This window comes from Canis aureus, chromosome 9 (genome assembly GCF_053574225.1).
Source record: "Canis aureus isolate CA01 chromosome 9, VMU_Caureus_v.1.0, whole genome shotgun sequence".
NCBI lineage: Eukaryota > Metazoa > Chordata > Mammalia > Carnivora > Canidae > Canis > Canis aureus.
In genome coordinates this window covers 21,280,151-21,295,159 of record NC_135619.1, presented here as the reverse complement: position 1 = coordinate 21,295,159, position 15,009 = coordinate 21,280,151, and positions in this window count along the sequence as shown.

The window sequence follows — 15,009 nt, the reverse complement described above, 5'->3', positions numbered from 1 at the left end:
TTTTATTTTCAGTCTGTTTTCTCCTTTTAAACATTTTGTTCCCCAAGTCCATCTTCATTCCCTGCTCCACCACCAAACAACCATTCTAATGCTTTAGATATGTATCTTATTAATTGCATATATCCTTTTAAATATGCTGTGCTATTATGTGGGCATTGATGTGTAATCAATATAAATGCTACTGGTTTGTAGACTTCATTCCACTTCTTGCTGTTTTTACTCAGCTACATGTTTTAGAACTTGAATTATGTTGTTCTCTGTCCATCAAGCCATTGGTCCTAAGTGCTACACTCTACACTCTAGACTATTGTATTTGATCTATTTGTTGCCTCATGACAACAAATATGCCACTACCACTAATAAGCCTGCAACAAATATATTTGCACACATGCTTTATGGAATTGCATCTCTGGAGTAAAAAGTCTAGGAGTTTATGGGCCATAGGAAAAGTCATTATTTAATGTCACTGAGTGCTGCAAAATTGCCCTCTAGGATGCCTGCTCCAATCCACATTCCCACAAGGGTTCCCATAGTCCCATGCCCTAAATGATACTAGGTATCCATTCTGTTTTCCGTTTTTTTTCTCCTGCTGATAAGTATAAAGGGACTTTTCGTTGTTTTTTAATTTGTAATTTTGCAGGTACCACATGTTTGAATATCTCTTCTTTATTTGTTGGCTACACATGGAATTTCCTTTTTATTTCTAATCATTATCCATTTTTCTACGGAATTTCATAAACAGGAATGGAACTTTCTTTTAATTGTTTTCTTAGGCCAAGATCTTTTTTTTTTTTTAATTAGAGTTCAATTTGCCAACATATAGCATAACACCCAGTGCTCATCCAACCAAGTGCCCCCCCAGTGTCTGCCACCCAGTCACCCCCACCCCCACCCACCTCCCTTTCCACCACCCCTTGTACATTTCCCAGAGTTAGGAGTCTCTCATATTCTGTCTCCCTTTCTGAAATTTCCCACTCATTTTTTCTCCTTTCCCCTTTATTCCCTTTCACTAATTTTTATAGTCCCCAAATGAATGAGACCATATAATATTTGTCCTTCTCCGATTGACTTACTTCACTCAGCATAATACCCTCCAGTTCCATCCACGTCGAAGCAAATAGTGGGTATTTGTCGTTTCTAATGGCTGAGTAATATTCCATTGTATACATTGACCACATCTTCTCTATCCATTCATCTTTTGATGGACACCGAGGCTCCTTCCACAGTTTGGCTATTGTGGACATTGCTGCTATAAACATCGGGGTGCAGGTGTCCTGGTGTTCCACTGCATCTGTATTTTGGGGGTAAATCCCCAGCAGTGTAATTGCTGGGTCGTAGGGCAGATCTATTTTTAACTCTTTGAGGAACCTCCACACAGTTTTCCAGAGTGGCTGCACCAGTTCATATTCCCACCAACAGTGTAAGAGGGTTCCCCTTTCTCCGCATCCTCTCCAACATTTGTGGTTTCCTGCCTTGTTAATTTTCCCCATTCTCACTGGTGTGAGGTGGTATCTTATTGTGGTTTTGATTTGTATTTCCCTGATGGCCAGTGATGCGGAGCATTTTCTCATGTGCTTGTTGGCCATGTCTCTGTCTTTCTCTGTGAAATTTCTGTTCATGTCTTTTCCCCATTTCATGATTGGATTGTTTGTTTCTTTGGTGTTGAGTTTAATAAGTTCTTTATAGATCTTGGATACTAGCCCTTTATCTGATACGTCATTTGTAAATATCTTCTCCCATTGTGTAGGTTGTCTTTTAGTTTTGTTGACTATATCCTTTGCTGTGCAAAAGCTTCTTATCTTGATGAAGTCCCAATAGTTCATTTTTGCTTTTGTTTCTCTTGCCTTCATGGATTTATCTTGCAAAAGTTACTGTGGCCAAGTTCAGAAGTGTGTTGCCTGTGTTCTCCTCTAGGATTTTGATGGAATCTTGTCTCACATTTAGATCCTTCATCCATTCTGAGTTTATTTTTGTGTCTGGTGTAAGAGAATGGTCCAGTTTCATTCTTCTGCATGTGGATGTCCAATTTTCCCAGCACCATTTATTGAAGAGACTGTCTTTTTTCCAGTGGATAGTCTTTCCTCCTTTGTTGAATATTAGTTGACCATAAAGTTGAGGGTCCACTTCTGGATTCTCTATTCTGTTGCATTGATCTATGTGTCTGTTTTTGTGCTAGTACCACACTGTCTTGACGACCGCAGCTTTGTAGTACAACCTGAAATCTGGCATTGTGATGCCCCCAGATATGGTTTTCTTTTTTAATATTCCCCTGGCCTTTCGGGGTCTTTTCTGATTCCACACAAATCTTAAGATAATTTGTTCCAACTCTCTGAAGAAAGTCCATGGTATTTTGATAGGGATTGCATTAAAGTGTAAATTTCCCTGGGTAACAGTGACATTTTCACAATATTAATTCTTCCAATCCATGAGCATGGAATATTTTTCCATCTCTTTGTGTCTTCCTCAATTTCTTTCAGAAGTGTTCTATAGTTTTTAGGGTATAGATCCTTTACCTCTTTGGTTAGGTTTATTCTTATGCTTTTGGGTGCAATTGTAAATGGGATTGACTCCTTAATTTCTCTTTCTTCAGTCTCATTGTTAGTGTATAGAAATGCCACTGACTTCTGGGCATTGATTTTGTATCCTGTCACACTGCCAAATTGCTGTATGAGTTCTAGCAATCTTGGGGTGGAGTCTTTTGGGTTTTCTATGTACAATATCATGTCCTCTGCGAAGAGGGAGAGTTTGACTTCTTCTTTGCCAATTTGAATGCCTTTTATTTCTTTTTGTTGCCTGATTGCTGAGGCTAAGACTTCTACTACTATGTTGAATAGCAGTGGTGAGAGTGGACATCCCTGTCTTGTTCCTGATCTTAGGGGAAAGGCTCCCAGGGCTTCCCCACTGAGAATGATATTTGCTGTGGGCTTTCGTAGATGGCTTTTAAGATGCTGAGGAATGTTCCCTCTATCCCTACGCTTGAAGAGTTTTGATCAGGAATGGATGCTGTATTTTGTCAAATGCTTTCTCTGCATCTAATGAGAGGATCATATCGTTCTTGTTTTTTCTCTTGCTGATATGATCAATCACATTGATTGCTTTACGTATGTTGAACCAGCCTTGCATCCCGGGGATAAATCCTACTTGGTCATGGTGAATAATCTTCTTAATGTACTGTTGGATCCTATTGGCTAGTATCTTGTTGAGAATTTTTGCATCCATGTTCATTAGGGATATTGGTCTATAATTCTCCTTTTTGGTAGGGTCTTTGTCTGGTTTGGGAATTAAGGTGATGCTGGCCTCATAGAACCAGTTTGGAAGTATTCTATCTCTATCTTTCCAAACAGCTTTAGTACAATAGGTATGGTTTCTTCTTTAAACATTTGATAGAATTCCTCTGGGAAGCCAACTGGCCCTGGACTTTTGTGTCTTGGGAGGTTCTTGATGACTGCTTCAATTTCCTCCCTGGTTATTGGCCTGTTCAGGTTTTCTATTTCTTCCTGTTCCAGTTTTGGTAGTTTGTGGTTTTCCAGAAATGCATCCATTTCTTCTTGGTTGCCTAATTTATTGGCATATAGCTGTTCATAATATGTTTTTAAAATCATTTGTATTTTTTTGGTGTTGGTGGTGATCTCTCCTTTCTCATTCATGATTTTATTAATTTGAGTCTTTTCTCTCTTCTTTTTAATAAGGCTAGGCCAAGGTTTTCCACTTTTACTCTATAATTCACTTTTTCACATTGATTTTTATTACCTTTTTTTGGGGGGGGGGCTGTGAACTCAATTTTCAAAGAGAACTTTCCTGAATGTGTCCTAAGGTTTGGTGGCTCACCACAGTGTTTGGCTGTACTGGTTCTTCACAGAGAAGACATCTGAGGTACCATCCTTAGATTACTGTTGAAGCTTCTACCTGTTTCACTCCACATGATTGTTTCACAGTATTCAGTCCAAGGAGAATTCACTTTCTCATTTTGAAAAGTGGCTAAGTATCAGTTAACTTTATAAGAATATTTTTACTATCATTTCTCTGGGTATAAGAGTTTGAACTGTACTCTTACCCATATCTTATAGCTGGCCTTATTTTTAGAAAATCTTTTCTTGTTGGCTTGTTTACTTGTGCATTATCAGTCTCTCACCTAGTAAATTATTAGCTCTGTGAAGGCAGAAATTATATATGTTTCACACGACACATCTTTGTATTATTAGTACCTAAAACCATGATTGCCCTGTAGTTACTAGCAATACATTTCTGAATAAAAATATGAATAAAACATGCAGACAAGCGTCTCCTCCAGAGTGAGGAACTCAATGAATGTTAACTCCTTTATTTTTCCTTCTTCTCCCTAATACACAATAAAATCACTGCAACAGTGTATAGAATATATTAGAGGCTTGAGAAACAAAAATAAGGGCAAGAAAACCAAAGTTCAGGGAAGTATACAAACAAGCCAGCAAATGTTTATAATAAAGCATGGTAAGCTTATAATGAAGAAACCACAGGATACAATGGGATCAGGGAAAGCAAAGTCTTATAACATGAGCAGCTAATGAGGAGAAAGTCTGTGGAAGAAAAACTGAACATGTACCAAAAAAGAAGTATTTAGATCCCTTTTCTTTTGTTCTATTCTAATAACATAGGGCATATCTGAGACTGTATTTTATCTGGATTTCTTGACTTTCTACTGGTCTCTATTCCAACCTCTCTGCCATATCCTCGCTATACTGCACTGACCATACATATCCTTTGTAACTAGTTTATCCTCTAACCACTTCAACTCTCTCTACTTCTCTACCTCCAGGATTCACTTGACTGTTTATATCTCACCACCACCACCCTTGTCTATGCTTCACCTCCAATGTTTTATGCTTCATAAAGAGAACAGATATTTGTTTTACTTTTGATAATAAACATACTTCAAATTGCTATCTTTGAAAATACTAATAATCTGACTTCATATTCTCACTTACTAGTGTGATGACTTCACAAAAAAAAAAAAAAAACCCAAATCCAAAAACAAAAATTCCAGACACTGATGTCAAATTAATACTAAAAACTTTTTTAAAAAATCCAACAAGACACAATTTATTTTACAACTCTTTAAATGAATTAATTCTTAAAAAGGAACATTGCCAAATGGCCTTTCATAACAACAGATAAAACATGTAAGTACATAGCATAAAAATACTTGTAGGTATCTCTAATAATTTTTTTTCCTATAAAGTTGCATAATGAAACACAAGCTCTGCTAATTTCATTAGGGATCTATTAAGCTAGCAGGACTCTAATATACATATGGAATAATTGTCTTCATCAACAGCAGGAGGACAATTTACCCAAAGAAGAAAACATTTAGATGGCACAATTAAGTTATATTTCTTCCCCTTTTATTCCAGATAAATTAAAATATAAGCATTAATGTTATTTATGGTTTTCAGAGTTCTCTGTTATTTTCTTTTTTTGCCTAGTTTTACTATCACTTATTGTCAAGCTCCCTCTATATATCAGACACTCTCAGTTACCTATCTGACAGTCATTTCCCCTTTCCTCCTTCTTAATGAACAATGGTCCCTGCTCAAAGGCCAGAAGTGCAGCCTGAATAATCTAGTCAATTGTGGTAGTTCCATTCCCCATTGGCATGGGCACATGTGATTTTTGTCCAATGAGACAGAAGAGTAAATCTACTGAAAGGCTTCTGGAAAAAGTTTCCATGGTCAGAAAAAGAGACAAGAAGAAGCCCCCACTTCTGCTGTGGTGGATATCATTGTATCTCCATGTGAAACCTGGGACTGTAGCAACCATCTTGTAACCACGTGGGAAAGAAGCCACAATAATGAAAACAGCAGAAACAAGAGAGAATGAAATTGGGTCCTTGACAACTTCACTATATCCCCTAATTAACCAATTCTGGAGCATCCCTGTTCCACATGGCAAAAAAAAATATCTTATGTTTAAACTTTTTTAGAATTGGAGTTTTTCTGTTATATATACCAGAAAACATTCCAATGAAATAATATAGTCTAAATAATTTTTTTCATCATAAATTTTGTAGGACATAGTTTGTATAGAGTGGTTATATATCAAAATGCTTAGTATTTATTTAATAGAGGGAACTCAACACTATGATGAAACTTCTATAACTAAATTATTTTACTATTTATCGTGAACCAACCCAAACCAAAATCATCAGACAGAGGTATAAACTTGTCTTCCAAATACTGATATTACAATATTGAAATGTTTCAACTTTAGTAACTACAGATAAAATAATGACGTGAAGTTGTAACAAGTTAAGGATTTCTAGAGTCAAAAAAGATTTCCTTTCAAAAATGAAAACAAATATTTCTGTATATTATATACAAAATGTATAGGTGACATATAAAATGTAGAACATATTTTTCACTAGTCCCAGATAAGAAGCAATGGACTTTAGTAGTCAGGCTAACGGATCTGAACCCATTCCACATTCCCTAAAATTGCTATTGATTGGCCTTTGAGCCCAAACAGATCAAATTCTAGGGATTCATGTAAAGAAAATTGAGTAGCAAAGACAGTTGCTCTTTGAAATTCTCACTTGTTCTCTTTACTGCTTATAACAAAAAAATGTCACAGCTATGATTATTGTCATTTATAAGGTTATCATGAAATAGCAGCACTATTATGACAATATATGGGATTCTGAGTTACTGGCAGAAAATCCTTCAGAGTAAGTAAATCCATAAGTAAAGATCTAAGTGAGAGTTAGCAATGCTCTGCCACCAACTATGTGAACTTGGTCACATTCCCTTACATCTCTGATCTTCTAGTAAAATAAAAACCTTTACAGTCCATCTCCATTCTCACATTTCATCACCATTATCTCACAACCACAGAGAGGATTTTTAATTCATCCTAGGAACCGGGCTAAGTATTTCATGTTCTAGGTCTCATTTAATCAACCCAATACTCCTATGAGGCAAGTATTTTTCCCTCATTGTAAAAATTAGAAAACTGAACCTCAGAGAGGTTAAGTGATTTGCTTAGCACAAAAGTTGGAGTGTTTATAATTTCCTATTCCAGATTGTTTACTTCTAGTCAACAACAAACGACTAAGTATAGAACAGGTCTGAAATATTATGATGCACCCCTGGTGTGGTATTTAGCTCTCAAAATTACAGACACCTGAACTATGTCAATTATCTCAAAAAAAAGAAATTCATTATGTCATGTTTGTCAGTTATAAGTGTAAAGTGGTAAGATCAATTTTCAATTTTAAATATAATTTTAATCAATGTATATCATGTTTGCTTATCTGAAGATAAATAAATATCCTTGTGAATTTTTTCATCATGTATTAAATATACATCTGACTTCCTATACAGCTCACTGTAATTCTATGTGTTGCTCTTTATGGTCAATAACAAAAAGAAACTTTGAAATAATATATCATTTGATTTTCTGACTTTTTAAGTTTCTAGTTCACTTAACAGTTGGACATCCAACACATATATCATTTTATTTTGAAAAATGAGAGTCTGCTGTAGACACCACCCACTTGCCATTGTAATAGATAGAATTACTGATTATATATACCCTTTTCAAAAGAAAGAGGATACACAATTGCCTCCCACGAATGTGATAGCAAAATGGCAGTTACAATTGGCACCTAGAAAAACAATACATAATTGCCATCCACTAAAGTAACAGAGAGGGAGGGAGGGGGATAGAGAGAGATTATAGGCACAATAGTCAAAGCAATAGAGAGCATAAACAGCCCCTAGTCCTTATTCTGAGAGGATGAGAAAGAAGGCAATTTACACCCAGAAGTACCATCTCAGGAGAAATCTTTTGTTGAAGGATGACTCATTTTATGTCTTTTACAAGTTCGTTTTGCTCAGTCTCCAGGAGAAACAGGAAAAGGTGAATATAAAATTGAAAAGCAAAAGGGGTTTTAGCCAGTCCACAGACACCAGGAAAACAGATGATGATGACTTCACTGGTGACAATTATAAATGACTTTATATACACTAAAGTTTTGGAAAGCAAGACATGAAATTGATATTTCCCTTGGAAGTTTACTTTTTCCTAGGAAATGAGATTTATACCCATAGTCAGTTATTAAAGGTTGGTATGAACTACAAAATAAAAATAGTCTGATGATACAGGTGCTAGGCTACTAGTTATTTCAATGTATAGATTTTAAGGTACTTTCATCTTCACATTTCTCACTAATGTTTGTGTTTAATATTAAGTTTCATCAAGCATATAATTCTTTCCTCCAAATTTATCAATACTTGAGAAAGAAAAACAGGAGAGCCGATGATTCTATTTTTACTAATAGAAATTTATGCCAGTAAAAATGTGAGCTCTTAGAGAGAGACAGAGATTATGGCTGATTCCTACACCACTGATTGACAACTATAGGCCTGGTAGGGCTGGGTTTATGTAGATATTCTAATAAAAGCAAATAAATACCCACATTTGCTGTGCTTGTTCCTATTTGTGGAAAGTGAAAAAACACACACACAGACTTCTTAATCCCTGGAAAACAAAACCCAGTCAAGGCATGAGCAGAATTAGTATTAGTGCCAAAGCCATAGAAAATTTAACCACATATGTGCTATCTCAGCAGCATAATCCATAAAGGATGCAGTCTGCACAATTTGCAAAAGCATGAATTGTGTTGTAAGGGAACAATGTTTTTTTAAATTACAGTAATCTGATGTTTGTGGCAGGGTTGGTAGATTGAAAAGGTAGTAAAAGCCCACAAAGAGATAGTAATGTTTCTTTTTTACAAAGAAACTCCATAAAATGAAAGAGACTGTGGTGTGATACATTAAATTCTTAATACTCCAATGACAACTCCTATTATAATTAAACAAGTATCTTTGACACATTCTTATTCTGCCTTTACTTCATGTGTTTACAAAAAACAAACAAATAGGCTGACAGTTCACTCTTATTGGAAATAAAGCTCTTTGTATACCTAAAAATAAAGACAAACAAGAGCAAATTAAGTAAGATTTACAAAGCATTTAATTTTTAAGGTTTTCATCCTATATTCTGGTATTTACTTTATGGAAAAGGCCTGGTGCCAGAATCGGAAAATACAATATTCAATACCATATACATATTCAAGACCCCAAAGTAATTGATAATCTCCCCCAATGAATCAGTTTAAATGGATAATCCTCACCAACATTTATAGGTACAAGTATGTCCCTCTTACTTAATCATCATAATAGACCTTTAAAGAGAATTTTTTTAATTTTATGTATTTATTCATGAGAGATAGAGAGAGACAGAGACACAGGCAGAGGGAGAAGAAGTGTCTCTGTGGGGAGCCTGATGTGGTACTCTATCCCAGGACCCAGGATCATGCCCTGAGCTGAAGGCAGACACTCAACCACTGAGCCATCCAGGCGTCCCAATAGAGATTGCACTACTATTTGAAAATAAGGAACTAAGGTGAAAATAAATTAATCAGCTTTCCCAAGATTACAACAAGTAGCAAATTATGAAACAGATACTAACTTAATTTTTCTGGTTACAAAACTCATCAAATATCTACAGATCATGTGTTTTCAAAGCAACCCATTTAGGGAAGAAAAAACAGATCCTAGGAGTGTTAAAACCAATCTGGGCAAATGCAGCATTTCCCAACATGATCATGCAGCATCATTAGCATCTATAAACCAATGTGTTGACTGGAAAATCAGAGTAGATTAATGACATCACATCTTTGTCATTTATGACATGATATAATAGTTTATAGTTTTCATGATATAATAGTTTTCAGTCCTTAGTGAAAATAAAAGCAGTAGCCATATATCTAAGTATTTTTTATATTATAAAAGCATTATCTAAGACATGAACCAAGACATGAACATTATCTAAGACATGAACAAGACATTATGATTTTGAATGTTCCTTAAGACTCAATTCCTTCTACCTAGAGAAAAAGTTTTAACCCTGAACAATTATCATCCTTTGATCAGACACTAAAGACTGAGTTATACAATGTTTCTCTCTGTACTTGGCTACCTAGAAGCTAAGAACTAAGAGCTTTTACTCAACTGTGACAGCTTCTTCACTTCAAATTTTCTAATATTTTCTTCCTATTATGCGATTATGAGGTTGTGATGAGCAAATAGGATATTCATTCATCTTCACTAGGCTTCCCTTCTATCCCCACTGGTTAAATACTGTGCTGGGAAATACTGTGCTCTCCCAAATTCTGACTCATTAGTTTGGAGTGGATGCTGAGAAGTGTGTAACTGCTTCCAGGTGAGTCTAATGTTCAGCCAGGACATAGAACTATTAACAGAGCCCTCTCATATCAACAATTAAACAAAATGCCCAGAATTTCTGTAGGAATAGTTTCAGCTGAGAACAAAACATCAGAAGCCCACTATGTTGCTAACCATCTTTTCTTGGGGCTTATGAAAACAAAGTGTTCCAGCAAATTCTAAAGATCAGTCTCCACATCACCATCCTTTTATATAAGGGGACTAACAGCATAAGGGACACTGCCTTTTATAGAAGGTGAATGTAGAGCATTACCAACTGCTTGTAATACTCATCTTGCTATGGAGAAAAAAAAAGGGTCATTCAATTCATTCCTTCAGTGAAGGGCACAGTTCCCTACTGCTATGTTGTAAGTGGTACATTTTTCTTGATTTGCTAAGTCATTTGCTGAGTCATGAAAGCTGCCAGGAGAGGTAAAAGCAAGTAAAGCTGAGAGCAGGCATGGCTAAGATTTATAAGAATCTCTTCAATCAAGAGGAAGTAGAATGGGTGCTCAACAGTGCATAAGGACCCTAGAAGCAAGAGGTCTCATCTTTCTAATCTTTGGTAGCAAGACAATTTACTATGGACAATTGACTGTGTACAACAAAGCTGAGCAGAGCCCCCAAAGGATCAATAACTATACTGCAGCTAAGAATCAGAACAGACTCTGGTCACTCAGAGAATCAATAATCAGGCTCACACAAGTGCAGCGGTGACCAACAGGAAATGAATAGCAAGCTTGCCTCCTACTGATTTGTGGTCACATGTGTGTAGATATTTCCAGCCTCACACACAGTCACAATCTAGGCATACATCGTCAGTCCAGGGCAGGAATGGGAAAGCAGACCCTGGAGCAAAGAGGAAGTATGGGAAAATAACCTTGCAGGTTTACACCCTCAGGAAACTTCCTCTTAAATCTATCCAGACTATGTTGAACTTGAGACGGATCTTATAAACTGGGAAGTGGCTAAGATTTGCTTAAAAAAAAATTATAGGATTGAGCTAATATTTAAACTGGACCAACACATAAGCCATCTTCTTAACAAAGACTAGGTGACTCAAGGCCAAGTATAGTTCATGGAGAGTTTCAAATAAGAAGGCTTCACATTTGCACATATCTAAGGGATGATTATTCAACCAAGCTTCTTCACAACTATTCTCCTTTGCCATTTGTGCTTGCTAAAAGATAAATTGAGGCAAATAAAATTTTGAGTTTATTTGAGCAAAAATTGATTTGAATCAGGCAACGTCCAAACTAGCTGACAGAAAGGAGCTCTGAGGAGCTGTACAGAATGAAAAACTTGATCAGCAGAAAGGACAAGTCATACTGACAAAAAAGTAGGTTGATCATTGCAAAGTTATTTTCCTTTAGGAGATGGCAGAGGTCTATCAGGCAGATGACCGAACTAGTGCTGATCAAGTGATTTCTGATTTACTAGTTTAAGACTCCATTTCTGAGAGAGTCACAATTGTAATGAAGTAATTGTTTGGTGATGTGGGCCACACCATTTGAAGCCTATTGTCTTGTTTCGAACCTGCTTCAATATTTTGAACTCTTTTCTCATTATTCTTGTTTTGGGAGTTTGGATTTATAATTTGGATGATTTTTTTTTATTACCTTTTAACTGAAAGCTGACTTCAGAAGGTCATGATATATAACATTCTAACATTTATTTTGATTAGTAATGATTAATATGGTGTATGATCAAAAAGCATCTATTGAACACATCAGTCTATTTACTACAAAGTTATGCTATTCTACAATAACTTGGGATCTTGTGTATAGAAGATACTGTTTACCTTCAAAGTTCTTGAGTTATTGCACTCTTTAGTCAAGGACTCATTCTCTGCATTTAGACAAATATGTATTCAAATACATATCCTACATCAAACTAGCTGTGTGCTTTTGGGTAAGATGTTTAACTTAAGATTCAGTTTCTTCATCTTTAATCAGAAAACTAGTAAGCACCTAATTTTTAGGTGGTGGTAAAGATCATACATGATAGTAAATGTGAGAAGTCTAGCCTTCTGGACAGTAATAAGTGCAGTAATATTTATAAGTAATAAATATTATTTATTTATAAGTAATAAATGTGAGTTACTATTATTTCTGCCATTTGAGGCAGCAATAATCCAAAATGAGAGAACATAGGTTTTAAAAATCTGTATGACAAGCTTTAACAGTAGAGAATATAAAATCTAAAGCATAAGACAGAAAAATACTGGGTCCCTAAGTCCATACTATAGTTCCCTAAATCTTGTGAGCTTGTGTAGATCACCTATTGTCTCTCTGTCTTTGGTCCTAGTCTGCAAACTAGGGTTGAAGTTAGAGACTATGGTGAGGATTAAATATCACGAAATCTACAAAGTGACTACCAAGATGCATGGCACATAGTAGGTGCTCAGAGCATGATAGCTACAATTTTTACCTATCAGAGAAGGTCTCTTTCCCCAAAAGGTAGGAGGAAAAGGGCTATAGTATATCTGGATTAAAATGTAAATGTGAGGTCTTAATTATTTAAATGTTCAGGGGAAGTCAATTATATTTCCATTAAAATGCAAATGTACACTTGAATTCTGCAGGGATACATTACAAAGAGGAATGGGCTGTAGAGAGCAGGGAGAGGAGCAGTGGGATCCCCATGACCAGATGATATGAATGAATACAAAGAGTAGGGGTGGGTGCTGAACTAAGCTAATGAGTTTTTCAAGAAATTAAAAAGAGAGAGAAGTAGAAGCTAGCAAGGATGTGCTCCAACAACTTGGGAATTAACAAGGGCTAGAGAGACAGAGAAAAGTTAGTCCTTCTACAGGCAATTAGCTCCTCTGGGAATGCCCGAAGATATTGGCTGACTTGGAGGGAATGCCAAGAAGTCAGCCTGGTTGTCACCACCAATCCAAAGGGGTCAGTTGCAACCATGACCTTTATGGCTTTGGCTCCTCAGACAAAGAAAGCAGGTTGAAGGTAATACACTATTAGTTTCTTAGGGACACCATAACAAATCACCGAAAACTTAGAGACTTAAGACAACAGAAATTTGTTCTGTCACAGTTCTGGAGATGAGAAGTCCAAAATTAAGGTGTCAACGGGGTTGCACTGTCTCTAGAGGCTCTAGGGGAGAAGCCCAACAGCTTTCCTTTATTTTATCCTATCTCTGTTCCTTTCAGTACAGACTGGCAATGTGTCTACTGAAATAAGATTCTTATAAACATGGTGGCTCTCCTATGTATGTCAGCAGGATTCATGTTATTAGACAAGGAAACACAGATGTTTCCTAGAAAACTCCATTTCTATTTGCAGTGTGAATCCATGAGCAACACATGTAATCTCTTCAGCAAAAGGTGGTCCAGCTATACTTTTGGCTTTTCTCCAGAGCATGCTTTCCTAACAGTAAATCTCCTAATATTAGCATTTTTTACAAACTGGATAGGCTTCAAATTTCTCAAGTCACCAAGTGCTGGTTGCTTTTGCCATAACAGTTTCTTCCACAATTTATCTCTTTCCTCTTGCATGTCACTGTAATCAGAAAAAAGAAAACAGACCATACCTTCAACACTTTACTTAGAGATCTCCTCAGCTAAATGGCCAAGGCCTTCACTTACAAGCCCTATTTTGCCTCCTTTTATAGAACACAATTCAGCCAAGTTTTCTTCCAGCTATATAAGATCACTTTTCCTCCCATTTAAAATAATGTGTTGTGGGGCACCACGTGAGTAGCTCAGTGGTTGAGCATCAGCTTTTGGCTCAGGTCGTGATCCTGAGGTCCTGGGATCCAGTCCTGCATCAGGCTCCCCGTAGGGAGCCTGCTTCTCCCTCTGCCTATGTCTCTGCCTCTCTCTTGTGTCTCTCATGAATAAATAAATAAAATCTTTAAAAAATAAAATAACATGTTCCCCATGTCTCACCAAAAACACTTTTAAATTTATATTTCTATCAGCATTCTGCTCATGACAATATATGTATTCTCTAGGGAAATGTTCTCATTCGTGGTCCTTACTTCCTTTTGAGCGCTCACTGAAATCTAGGGATTTTTGTTTGTTTGTTTGTTTGTTTGTTTGTTTGTTTTCTGTTATGTGCCTGAAAATTCTCCCAACCTCTACCATCTAATTTTAAGCCCTCATCCACACTTTTAGGCTTCTGTTACACCAGCACCAAACTTCCCAGTAACAAAATCTGTATTTGTTTCCTATGGGTGCTACAACAAATTATCACAAAGTTGGTAGGTTAAAGTAATAGAATTTTATTCCTTCACAGTTCTAGAGACCAAAAGTTCCAAATCAAGGTGTCAGCAAGGACATGCCCCCTCTGGAAACTCTATGGGAGAACACACCATTGTCTTGTCCAGCTTCTGGAGACTATCAACAATCCCTGGCTTCCTTACCTTGAGGCCACATTACTTCTATCTCTGCATCTATCTTCACAGGCCTCCTGTTCTCTGAGCCAAATATTCCCTGTGTGTCTGCAGTAAGTATCTTTATATACTTAAAGTACACAGATGGGATTACCTGGAAAAAGCACAACCCTAATGGCCAGGTTGTAGGAGTTAAAAAAGAAGGAGGATTTATAAATGAAAAGGAAATAATAACAGCAAACACCAAGATAGGACTGAGAAGCAGAAAAGAGTGCTTGTGCTTTACTGTATCCTATCTTCATTTGATCATCGTAGCATCAGAGACCAGTTGTACACTTCAGCCAACATGTATGTCCAATATGTGGACATCAGGAAAGGGTGATGAGGAAAAGAA